This window comes from Helicoverpa zea, chromosome 13, assembly GCF_022581195.2.
Source record: "Helicoverpa zea isolate HzStark_Cry1AcR chromosome 13, ilHelZeax1.1, whole genome shotgun sequence".
In the NCBI taxonomy this organism is placed as follows: Eukaryota; Metazoa; Arthropoda; class Insecta; order Lepidoptera; family Noctuidae; genus Helicoverpa; species Helicoverpa zea.
The window spans coordinates 1,956,129-1,969,832 of record NC_061464.1 but is presented as its reverse complement, the minus strand read 5'-3'; the positions used below and the strand labels follow the sequence as shown (position 1 = coordinate 1,969,832).

Below are 13,704 nucleotides of genomic sequence, written 5' to 3'. Positions count from 1 at the left end.
GCCTCGAGTGCATTCGGGCCGGAGACGCGGCAGACGACCAAATTGCATCAGACGTGACGGCTGTGTCACACGTTTTTTTTACTTGACCTTCAGTATTGCGTACCTGTCTAATTTCTACTTATTTGTGCTAGACAAATTATAATCGGAAATCCCGCTGGGGTAAGTTTCCATGCATTGCTTAAATACTATTGTAAGGTGTTCTTCTTGCTAAATTTCTATCTAAAGCAGCTGTTCTTTGTTCACTTTGTTTGCTGGGACACTGTGACCTTTGGACCCGGCAACGTGGCCTAAGCTCTGCTAATGCTAGCCTTGTCTCTGCGCTTCCAGGATTTATTTCTACGTTGGATTTTCTACGTTCGAGTTTTTACATTCTACTTTAAACCCTCGCTACGCAACGTTCTACCTGGCGGCGAGTGAAAGACCAGACCTGATCCTGTCTGGAACTACCTGGGTCCTGCTGGAGACCTGGAAGTGCAACCTGGAAAGGAGCTGGGCCGTCGTCGGAGCTACACCACGGTTCAGGCCAGTGTTCCCAGTGTACCTTCTACCTCGAGATCTATTCGTGGTTAGGGCAACAGAAGTTGGCTTAAATAAAGTCTCAATTTCTACCAAATTGTGTACTTTATTTGGACCCCTACCTACCTACCTGTCGGCCAGCCTGACTACCAGCCTACCAACGGCCGCAGTGGCGCCCTTACCGTGGTTTCTGTTGCCTAATCACGTCTAGATTCTAGACTATTGGTCAGCTGCTAAATAATCACCTACCTACAAGTTATTGTGAACGAGACGGTGACTCGGCGAACTGGTACGTACTTTGTCATAATATTATACTGTGCTCTTTGTGTTTCTGTTTTTTCTTTCTGTTTTATGTTATTTGTTAACTGTTGCGTATTGTACACGTTACTTTTGGAAAGCATATCGGTTATTATTTTAAATAATTATTTCGAGTTCAATAACAATAAAACTACATGTAATGTTAACTGCAAATTGAAACTATTATTGTAAATTAGGGACTAAAGCTACTTTATAAATGATTTCATCTTATTAATATCGTTATACGTAACAGTTCGCACATTTTTCTTCCTTTCATTTCTATCATTTTCATTTTTTTGTTTTTCACCTACCCACTTATTTTCTTCTCATTTAATTTTTTTATTTGGGTATTCATTTTTCATCACCTCATCGTAATAAAAGGTAGTAGTTACTTCTAGTTGTAAAGAACACCATTTCATCTTCATTTCATTATCATTTCTTTATCTAATAGTTAGTTATCTGTTTCTGTTTTCATTTTCTTAATTTCTGCACTGTAAGCGTCATGGAAACTTACCCTATTAAATTCTTTTTGCTTAACAAAAATGAGTTAGTGTACGAGGTGCTAATTAGAGGCGAGGAACCTGCGTCAACGGTACTTGAACTCCGTAAACAAATTAATAAACTTACACCTATTATTCCTACTTCGGATATTTGCGAATCGGGCATAGAACCGGACGTTGATATTTCGGGTGCTAGCACATCTTTAAGCGAGCTATTATCACGCGTTAAGACTCTTGAGGATAAGTTTGATAATAATCTTTTCGAACGTACTAGGGCCTTATGCAATCACCTATATCACCGTATAAAACGTTTAGATGGTTCGGATTCTAAATATGCGGACAAAATAAAATCACTAACAAAACATATTACTGCACTTTCGGCAAAATTAGACGCTTTAAATAAATCTGCTAATCCTACTAGCTGTGAGCCTGTAGCAGAAGTTGTTCATTCAATTGCATCTAGTGATGTTCCATCTAACGTATCGATACATTGTGACCGTTCACATATTAGTGATTTACAAAAACTTAAGTATAATGGTAAGTCTTGCGTTCACGCCTTTATACAGAGAGTGAGAGAATACAGCACGGCTAGGAATATATCTTCTTCTAAATTGTTAGCTTACGCTACGGAAATATTTACGGGTGACGCGTTACATTGGTACCGTAGCATCAGAACCTCTGTGTCTACGTGGGAGGAACTGGTGGCTGTACTGGTTCAGGATTTTAGTCACTTTTACTATGACTACCGACTTCTGTCTGAGATTCGGCAGCGCACTCAAGGTGATACTGAGACAATCACAATCTACTTTGCTAAAATGAAAGAATTATTCTCCAGGCTTAGTAAAGATATATCAGAACAAGAAAAACTAGAGATCCTTCTACATAATATTCGACCTTGTTATGCTAGTGTGTTGGCTTCTAATTCATCAACTATAAATTCTATTGACAGCTTAAAAACAATCTGCAGGAACTTTGAAAGAATTCAGTCCTTAACTTCTCAGTTTAAAGAACCTCCTAGAATTACGGGTGAAACCCTAGCTCCAGATCTTGCCTTCTCAAAATTTAATGAACCTAATTTAAATAAACCTAAATTCTACAATCAACATAGATATAATAATAAATATAATAACAATCCCGATAATAATTCATCTTACACTAAAAATAATTTTAAAAATCAACATTTTAATAATAATTCTTATAATTTCAATAAAAAACCAAACACTAGTGTAGCTGCTATAGCACAGGCTAGTTCAAATATAAAAACTGTTTTCTGTCCACGTTGTCGTAACTCTGATCATCCCTTAAGTCAATGTAAAGCTAACAGGTACCCTATTTGTTTTAAATGTGGAACTAAAGATGTTAAATATCCTAATTGCCCTAACTGTCACTCTAAATCTAATTCAAAAAACTAACTACTGAAGATTGTTGTAATATAAATGACAAAACTAAAACTAAAAACTCTAAAAATTTTGATGAAAACGATTGGCAAAATTGGCTATTAACTATTAAAACATTCTTTTCAAGCTATTTTGTTACAACAATCTTCGATAAAAAACCTATAGATGATATACGTCCCTACGCAACTGTCCTGGTAGGTAATATTACATTGTGTGGATTACTGGACTCTGGCTCAGCAGCAACTATTCTAGGCAACAATTGTCATGACTATCTAAAATCTATTGGACTGGCTATTCATAAAGACCTTAAAACCTTTACTGCTGCAGGAGGCGGAAATTTACCTACTATTGGTTATGTTAATTTACCCGTAACATTTGAAAATCAGTTTCATATTTTAAAAGCTTATGTTATACCTACTATAAAAACCAATCTTATTCTCGGTGTCGATTTTTGGACAAAATTTAATCTCTTTCCAAAATTTTCTAAATCTATTTCACTACACAGTTTATCTAATTGCCCTACTAATGTAAACACAGTCTCGGAAGCTAATGGTATGTTACGTTCCTATAATGAACTTACTGAAGGTCAACGTGTTACAGCTGATAACATTATCGATCAGTTTAAAAATATTTCTACTGAAAAGTGTGGTTTGGGTAGAACTAATCTAGTTATGCATCGCATTGACACTGGAGATTCTTTACCTATTAGGCAAAGATATTACCGCGTTTCTCCAGAGAAGCAACGTATTTTATCTGAAGAACTAGATGAAATGCTAGCGCTAGGTGTGGTTGAAGAATGCGAGAGTCCTTGGTCTTCTCCTGTCTTGCTCATACCTAAAAAAGATGGCAAGCTTAGGTTCTGTCTAGATAGCAGAAAACTAAACTCTGTGACTAAAAAGGATGCCTACAAGTTACCCTACATATCTGAAATTCTAGACAACCTGAAAAATGCTAAATACCTAAGTAGTATAGACCTATCTAGAGCGTTTTGGCAGATACCTATTTCTGAAGCTGACCGTAACAAGACTGCGTTCTACATTCCGCATCGTGGTACCTACAGATTTGTCACTATGCCATTCGGGTTGACAAATTCACCGGCTACACAACAAAGACTCGTTGATACCTTATTCTATGGACCTGAATTTGAAAACTCTGTATTTGTTTACGTAGATGATATTGTAGTAGCTAGTTCTGATTTTGAATCTCATATTTCTCTTCTCCTGAAAGTTCATAAAAAATTAAAAATGGAGAATTTAACTATAAACTTTGAAAAATCTGTTTTCTTTCGTAATGAGCTTAAATATCTTGGCTATGTAGTAAACTCTAAAGGTCTTCATGTTGATCCTTCTAAAATTGAGACTATTGTTAATTACCCTACACCTACAAATAAGAAAGAAGTTAAACGATTTCTGGGTATAGCTTCGTGGTACCGGAAGTTTGTCCCTAATTTTAGCTCAATTGCTGGTCCGTTAAATAAATTAACTTCGACAAATAAAAAATCTAATCCTTTTGCTTGGACTACCCAAGCCGAAGAATCTTTTAATAAATTAAGAGAATTACTAGTCTCTGCCCCTATTCTATCTTGCCCTAATTTTGACCTTCCCTTTCAAGTACATACGGATGCTAGCGACTATGGTGTTGGAGGTATGCTAACCCAAACCATAGAAGGAGTAGAACACCCTATTGCCTACTATAGTAGAACTTTGACTGGACCTGAAAGGAACTATAGCATTACGGAGCGTGAAGCTTTGGCTGTTTTAGTAGCTTTGGAACACTGGAGATGCTATCTGGATAATGGTATGAAGTTTGTCGTCTATACTGACCATTCAGCTCTCAAGTGGTTTCTAAATCTAAGCAACCCATCTGGACGGTTAGCTCGCTGGGGTGTCCGTCTATCAGCTTTTAATTTTGAAATTAAACACAGGCGTGGCGTTGATAATGTAATCCCTGATGCATTGTCACATTCATGTAAAATTTCAGCTATACATTCTAACAATGTCCTACCTAACACTAATGATCAGTGGTACTTAAATATATTTCATGGTTGTCAAAATTCTCCTACATCATTTCCTAATTACCTAATTAAAAACAATAGATTATTCCGTTATTCAAAAACTAATAACCCTTTACATAAAGAGTTCGAGTGGAAAGAAGTAATTCCTGCTGAGTCAAGACAAGCTATTGTACTCGAAAACCACTCGGATCCAACAGCTGGTCATTTTGGTATTTTTAAAACTTTTAAACGTTTAAGTCTCAGTTATTTCTGGCCTGGTATGCATGCTGACGTTGTAAAAGCTGTTACTTCTTGTGATACTTGCATCGCGCACAAACACCAAAATCACGCGATTCTAGGTGAAATGGGTAGACCTAAACATTGTATGAGACCTTTTCAAGTTATTAGCGTGGACCTAGTAGGACCCCTACCTCCTACTAGGAAACTAAACACCTTTATTCTAGTCGTCACTTGTTGTTTTAGTAAGTATTGCTTACTATTTCCAATCAAGCGCGCTACCGCTGAAATTATTACCAGAATACTGGAGGAACAGGTATTTCTAATACATGGCATTCCTTCCACGGTAATATTGGATAATGGTAAACAATTTGTAAGTACCACGCTAAAACAAATGCTAGATAAATATAAAGTACCTAAGTTGCATTTTACGCCTAAATATTCACCACATGTAAACACTGTTGAACGTTATAACAAAACTATAATGACCGCCATTTCCACGTTCATCTCTAACGATCAACGTATTTGGGATATACTAGTACCTAAAATACAATTCGCTGTGAATTGTTCCGTAAATGAAGTTACTGGCTACACACCCTCATTTCTTGTATACGGACGTGAACTAGTGACTTGCGGTACACATTATATCGATGCTGATACTGACGATGATTTAACTTTTCAACCTCGCGACTCCTACGCGGAGAACATAGGCGTCCTGTCTTCTATCTTTAACAAAGTTCAGTCACTACTTCTACAAGCTCACAGTCGTAATTGTCAACATTATAATTTACGCCGAAAACCGGCTGAATTCAATGTTGGTGATGTAGTGTGGAGAAAGACGTTTTACCTTAGTGACAAAGATAAATATTTTAATAAAAAGTTAGCACCAAAATTTATAAAATGTAAAATAATTGGTAAAAAGTCTCCTCTTGTCTACGAGTTAGCTGATATGTCTGGAAAATTACTAGGTTCCTGGCATATCAAAGATATTAAAATCACAAATTATAAAACATAATAAATATATGCAATATAAAACATAATAATTATAATCAGCTAATAATATATCTAACCTTAATAAAGTAAATAGTCTAGCCTAGTCTTAATAGTAACATCTTATCTACTTAACTTATGTATTAAATATTGTATAAATTTCTTTACATACAAACTTACTAACGAGAACAATTGATACTATATAATTGTGACTCTGTTTGTTAGGGTCTCCAGTCATAAACTAAAAGACTTACAGACGGTGTGATTTGTTTATGTGAGCGTGAAGTATGAATGTTAGCCTGAACGTATTAGTAAGTTTGCAGTTAGTAGTGATAGCGGATTTTTCTATTCTAAGTACGAAAAATTCTTCACTTTGCGGCGGGGTACTGTAACGTTGTACTTTCCTAGCTCTAAGAATAGGTTAGAAATTAAAAAAAAATACAAATAATTACAATAGATTATTCTAAAATTAATAAAACACCTAAAGTAAACTAAAATAAATGAAATAAAAAAAATTATAATATATTAAAATTAACATAATTCATATACGGAACCCAATATTAATTATTTACACAAAGGTCCTCGTAACTATTGCGCCTACGCATCTCTAAACGGGTGAACTGGTTTCGCTGCGCGCGACGGTGGTGCCTCGAGTGCATTCGGGCCGGAGACGCGGCAGACGACCAAATTGCATCAGACGTGACGGCTGTGTCACACGTTTTTTTTACTTGACCTTCAGTATTGCGTACCTGTCTAATTTCTACTTATTTGTGCTAGACAAATTATAATCGGAAATCCCGCTGGGGTAAGTTTCCATGCATTGCTTAAATACTATTGTAAGGTGTTCTTCTTGCTAAATTTCTATCTAAAGCAGCTGTTCTTTGTTCACTTTGTTTGCTGGGACACTGTGACCTTTGGACCCGGCAACGTGGCCTAAGCTCTGCTAATGCTAGCCTTGTCTCTGCGCTTCCAGGATTTATTTCTACGTTGGATTTTCTACGTTCGAGTTTTTACATTCTACTTTAAACCCTCGCTACGCAACGTTCTACCTGGCGGCGAGTGAAAGACCAGACCTGATCCTGTCTGGAACTACCTGGGTCCTGCTGGAGACCTGGAAGTGCAACCTGGAAAGGAGCTGGGCCGTCGTCGGAGCTACACCACGGTTCAGGCCAGTGTTCCCAGTGTACCTTCTACCTCGAGATCTATTCGTGGTTAGGGCAACAGAAGTTGGCTTAAATAAAGTCTCAATTTCTACCAAATTGTGTACTTTATTTGGACCCCTACCTACCTACCTGTCGGCCAGCCTGACTACCAGCCTACCAACGGCCGCACGGTTAACACAATTTTTTTTTAACTTCTTTATGTAATAATTATTTATGTTATGGGGGGGGGGCCTCAAATCACCATCTAGCCGAGGGCCTCCAATGGAGCCAGACCGGGCCTGACCTATGTAAATATAAAATCATGCTTATATTCAAAACTAGTGCAGAGATACTGCGTATTTCTGAACATTGTGAAATTCGTGTGAACAATGTCCCATAATATTGGTATGGTTTTATATAATTATTGCTCGATAAATTCCAAAGTTCTTTCTTTCGGCCACGCGGTCGCCGCCATTTTGCGCGTCACGAGACAACCAGTATGTTCACGACTGCGAGCTTCACACTACTTCACACTATCGGTGTATTTAGGGTTCAAAATCATTTTAGGGCAGAAACAGTGGATCGGTAGGTAAATAAATAAAACAATTATCAACTAAAATATTTATTATATTGGTTTTAGAATTGGGCTAGTAACTTTGTAAAATAAGCGTGCGTTTTGTAGTTTTGTAGGTTTTTCTTTGACATCTCTCAACTTTAGTTTACAACAATCTAAGTTATTTGGTTACATCCTATGATTTTATATAACTAGATTAGTTATACTCTTAGTCTTTCATATAGTCTTTCAAAGGCAAGAGCAATGGAAGGTAATTGCCTACCATGCAGTTAGTCACGCTCCAATCGGTGTCGCGTCTACATGTGTTTGAGTACCAATAATATTTTAGTAAAAAAGATGCCTACTTGTGTTTTTAGACACTGTACAAACTACACATCACTGGATGTGTAATGAAAGAAAAAAAGTTTCATTTTATGCGTAATTACCAGTGGTCGGAATAGGTAGAGCTATTTGGGGTGAATGACCGCAAACATTGATATTAACATGGACATGCCTCTGAAATCCCGGGATTTTGAAATTGTCGATTGATTTAAGTGAGTTAATATGGGTAAGTGGGCAGTTATGAGCAGGTAGTAGGTGAGCACCCAAACAGTATATACTTACTTATAAACACACACAGGGATCCTGGAACGTTGTTAGAGGTAGCTTCGTGAAATATGAATTAATTAAGTAAAACTGTTAGAAACGATACTAAATATACTTTACTGCACAAGGAAATATTAAATGCCTACACAATACAGAATAGAAAAAGATAATATCGCTGCCACCGGCTGGAGGTACGCGACGGCTGAGGGGGAGCGCGAGGGGAGTGCTAGCGCCGGGTTTACGCGGGCAGCGGGAGGGGCGCGGGATCGGCGGGCACGAGCGCTCGCCTGCGCCGCTGCGAGCGAGACGGCGCTTCTCATTTTACCACGGCGGTGACGCCGCATTTTGTTATTTCGTATTTATTGTAATTAATGTAATACACAATTGTCAAATCAGTCTACGAGTTTTCCTGACCAGCTCCTGCTACACTAAGTTATCGATACATCAAGAACAAACCAATTTATCTCTCTTTTATTATTATATGTTTATGCTCCATGTTGCCAACCCGTCGTAAGCGCTGTTTTCGTCGCTTATTTTTTGTCTCTTTCTATCTTAAAACGTCTAAAGTATTAGCTGTCTCACTTATACAAATACAGGTACAGCGGGCTTCACTCACTCTTTTGTTTCGGCTTGTAGAGTGCGCACGTGTGATTTATTGTGTTCCTTATTTTATTTGACGTTGGCTTGTTAACTGGTTTCTGGAATCTTACTAACACGAATACTTTGGCTTGGATTTACGAATTTTGATTTGTTTTTTGCGGACTGGATACATTTGAAACTGTTTATTTGATTTACCTACCACATTTGGGTAAGTGTTTTTTATTTTTATAATATCTACAAAGGACATTTAGTGAAAAAGTAAAGTAATTGTCCTCTGCTAAATACATATTTTTTCAGGCTTCCGAAGTTCCAAAGGAAGCTTTATAGTTTTGCCTTGTCCGTCTGTTTGTCACAGCCAATTTTGATATACAAAAGTTTGAAGTGGAATTTTTCGTTAGTGACCTGAGTAGCAGGGAACTTGTTTACGTAAATTGTGCTCTTCCGCTACCCTACACCTTGTAGGTGATCCGACACGCACCTGACCGCTTTTTTCTAATATAATCTTGTGTTAAAAGCTAAGTCAATTACAATACAAGGTGGACTAAGTCCTCCCCCTCGCACACCCCTTCAAGTACCGCGTTTTCCCACAATAACCATTTTCATTGGCTATTGACTGCTCTTACCTAAATATTTTCGGACATGAGCTTGACAGTGTTCTATCTGATTGTCTTAATCGGCTAACAAAATGCATTTGAATTATGTATCTCATACTTACTGTGCAATTGTGCAACTGTGTGTGGAACAATTTTTCGTGAATTTTTCACACCGTTTTTATTTCGACTATTTATTGGAAAGATTTTAACTGTTTACTATTGTTTTAGGGCGATAAACAAGAAAAGCCAAAAATGCCAAATATCAAGGAAGAAACAGTACAAAAGTGGATATCCGAATATCCAGAGCTGTTATACGACCACGCTAGTCGTTCAATATATTGCTCGAAGTGCGAGAGCCATATAACGGCGAAAAAATGTAACATCAATAGACATGTCGAAGGAGCCGTGCACAAGGGAACGTTTAAACGGCCTCCGGAGGAATTTTATTCCGACCTGTAGCCTTATTCGCTAACTCTACTGACAGCTCGCAGATATCATCAATTGGTAAAGTGTACATCAGTAAATTGTCAAACAGCTATTTTCTTATTCGCTAACGCCAGTTACCAAATGAGATGACGTCATCAGCATCGACACAGGCTGATATCCACCATGACTCATTTTGACAGCGGTTTCTGTATCGATAAACGTTATATTGCGATTCCGTAAGCCCAGTGGACATCAAATTGATAGCCAATGTCATTTTTTGAAATACACTACAAATAGCAGTGTTTTATGCCTCATCACTGGGATGTCTATACTATATTGTTGCATCAGACATATTAGATTTCTCTAATTTTGCGATTCCAATAGAAATACAAACCCTGAGTCGTTTCCTTTATTTTTTGATAGTGTTATTTTTATTTGTATTATTTTAATTTGTTTTATCTTTCTTTGTGTGGAATAAAAATTTCGCGTGTATTTTTGCTGGCATTTGTGGAATAAGAGACAAAACGAAGTTTATCCAGAATCCAGAAACGTCGTATGCGAGATTGCAATAATTCTCTGGATTTACGGGAGAAGGAATTCATGGCAAATTTCCGTATCAACAAATCAAGGTTTCAGCGAGTTTCGGCAGAGTTACGTCCGTTTCTGCAACGTGCTCAACAAAACACTGCTGTTGCAATTGAGCTAAAAGTAAGAATTTATAACGTAAAAAGTTAAATAAATACCAATATTACATAATTTGATGTTACTAATTTGCAGCATGTCTCAACCTTCATTTAGTAAGTGAGGTAACCGATGCTCTCAATGTATGGGACGACCTACTCAAGTACGTAAAGTTACCTTCCTGTAGTGTACCAATTTTTGTTTTGCATGCAAAACATAGGAATCTACATATCAAAATATTGTTTACGTTGTAAAATTTATAATAACTACAATACTCACAATATTCTCAGTTAAAATATTGTTCAACCACACGGAATTTTAGACACCAAGTTCACACACAATAGAAAGCAAATACTGAATTTTACCGCCACAGATTGTTTTTAAACATATAACACGCTGAAAATAAAGCGTTCTCTCAAACGTAGTAATGTAATGCTAATAGGGTATTTCCTACTTAGCAGTATAATAGTCGATAAAAAAATAGAGTTGTCAAGTTGTCATCGTAGTTTTGGCGTCAGCAACCGTGTAACGATATCCACCGATATCCACTTCATGCGATACAGAATACCAATGTTTTGAACTTATAGGTTGACATCAAAGTTCCGATGACAACTGAGGCCAGTTGACATCTGAGAATTCGAAAGTTAGCGAATAAGCCAGCTGATCAAGTTTCTGGTTCTGTGCAATATTCCCTGGTCGCAGATGAAAAATCCAGCATTCAAGGAGTTTTTTCAGAAATATATCTGTACTGTTTGTTGTTGTACTTGTACTAGTCGTAAAGTACCCGATGAGTCGCTGTTACGAAAAGTATATTTAGATAAAGTTTTTACTAACAAAATCAAAACAATTTATGAAAAAAATCAAACTGAAAAATTGTGGATATCATTAGACGAGACAACAGATTTTTTAGGTAGAAATATTGTACATTTTTTGATAAAACCATTGCATGAGAATATCTCAAATCGGCCATATTTAATTGCCTGCAAGATGTTAGAGGTGGTTAATGGACAAACCATTGCCAACTTTGTAATACAGTGTCTTGAAAATCTATGGCAAAACTCGTTTGAAGAAAAAGTTGATAATGGGTCATAAACAGAACATTAAAATTATGTGTGCGTTGACTCAAACTTAACTAAAACAATGTAAATCAACCATATTTATACTTACAGTTATTTAATATGAGTGTACACCATTAATTTACCAGGTAATTTTTACATTTTAATTATTAGTTTTAAAAATATTAAAATATAAACATCCTTTTTGTACCCCTCCGTGGACCGTTTCCAAACGCGGTTTCAAACTTCATGATCAAAATTAAAATGTAATAATTTACAAATACTAATACATCACCTCTTTTAACCGTTATTAATATAATCAAAATCCATTTTTCCACTGTTATACAATATTTAAATAAAATTTCTTCAAATTATGATACATGAACAATTTGTTATTAGGTCCGCGACTCTTTCCGTGGTCATAATATATACAATGTTTGAATTCTCAATATTTGGAACGCAGCCTAAATTGTTTATTTGAACTGGTAACATTTCAATCGCTGTCAGTTTAAGATACCTTGGTTTCGGTCTGCATGCGCTCCGTCAATTAAAAAACAAAAATTGCTTAAATCAAAGATTATTTCAGTATAATATAAAAGATCATTGCGACTTTTCTGTGACTTCGATACCACGGTAAGTGTTTTATCAAATATTATGGAAATCTATTAACATCAATTGTTATGGGACGCCATTTTTACAAGCATTGCTTTTTAAATTCTAACCTAAAATTTTGACGTGTTTTTACGCTTGATTTGATTGATTTTCTCATCCGTGGACAAACTTTTCCGTAGACAGTCACTTCTGTGGACGTAGACTTTTCTGTGGACATTGACACGGAAAAGACTGTGTCCACAGAAGTGACATCTATTAAGACTAAAACTTGCTTTTTGCAAACAAATTATGTGTTGAACAGCTAGAGCATTTGTTTTTGTTACTTTGCATAGGATATTATGCCATGTATAATATATTTATTGTCATGTTTATTATGGGACTTTTTTACCAATATTGTGTTGCATTTACGTGTTATGTCTTTTTTAATGCTTGGCTTGGTGTGGGTACATGGTTCATTGTCATTGTTTCAGTAAATTAAAATGCCTAGAAAAAATACACTAAAGAATCTTACTGATGAAGAAAAAAAGATGAGACGGCGTGAACAAAAAAAATTAAGTATGCGTCGAGCTCGGGCTAAGTTAACTGAAGCTGCTGTTGAAGAGATACGCAAACAAGATAGAGAAAGATACCATAAGAAAAAGGATAGAGGAGATATTAAAACAATTGATCAGTTTACACCGAGGCAACAGCGGCAAATAAGAAAAATGTGGCGCGAAAAATCGAAGAAACGGCGACAATTATTAAAGATGCGAAAAGCTACTGAATCACTTATACAAGAAAATACTCCACCGGCAAGTCCGTCTTCCTCACTCTCGCGAGTTGAATCTGGACGTGCAGTAGCTGCCCGAAATAAAAGAGCAAGAAAAGCTGAAAATGAGGCTTTAAAGAAAAAGGTGTTTCAGATGGGGAAGGTAATTAAAAAGTATAGAATGAGAATACGAAGACTAGAAGAAAGAAAACAGAAAGCATCGAAGTCGAGTTCTAGAAATAAAGTCTTGAAAACGGATATAAGAAAAGCTGTGCATGATTTTTTAATAAATGACGAATATAGTAGATTAACTGCAGGTAAAAATGAAACAATAACTAGGGAAAAAAGCAAAAGGCAAATTCGTTTACTAAATGACACACTTTTAAACTTACACATAATATTTAAACTCAAAACAGGATTTAATATTTCATATCAGACTTTTAGGAGATATAGACCTTTTTGGGTTCTGTTTCCAAAAGCAGCTTCAAGAAACACGTGTCTCTGTACGTTACACGAAAATAATGATCACATAATTCGATCACTTCAAAAATCGAAAGTTGTTTCTTACGGATCTGCATCCGATGCCGCTAAGGCATTGTGTTGTAATAATACACTGACTCCTAAATGTTTAGAGAGAGAGTGTCAGAGCTGTCTTTATAAGAAAATTGATTTTAATAACTTTGCCGAAAACGATTATATAACTTATGATAGATGGGTTACAAAAGACGTGGATGTAGTTATCAAAGGTGTACAGAAAA

The 13,704-nt window shown here is 36.3% G+C and overlaps 1 long non-coding RNA gene across 1 annotated transcript; it reads left to right on the top strand.

Annotated features, from left to right (window-relative positions):
* Positions 1–11,198: 11,198 nt before the first annotated feature.
* LOC124635970 lies at positions 11,199–13,286 on the top strand. The gene is made up of 2 exons (XR_006985092.1): positions 11,199–12,219; positions 12,669–13,286. It is a non-coding gene; the product is annotated as an uncharacterized LOC124635970 (long non-coding RNA).
* The last annotated feature ends 418 nt before the right edge of the window (positions 13,287–13,704 follow it).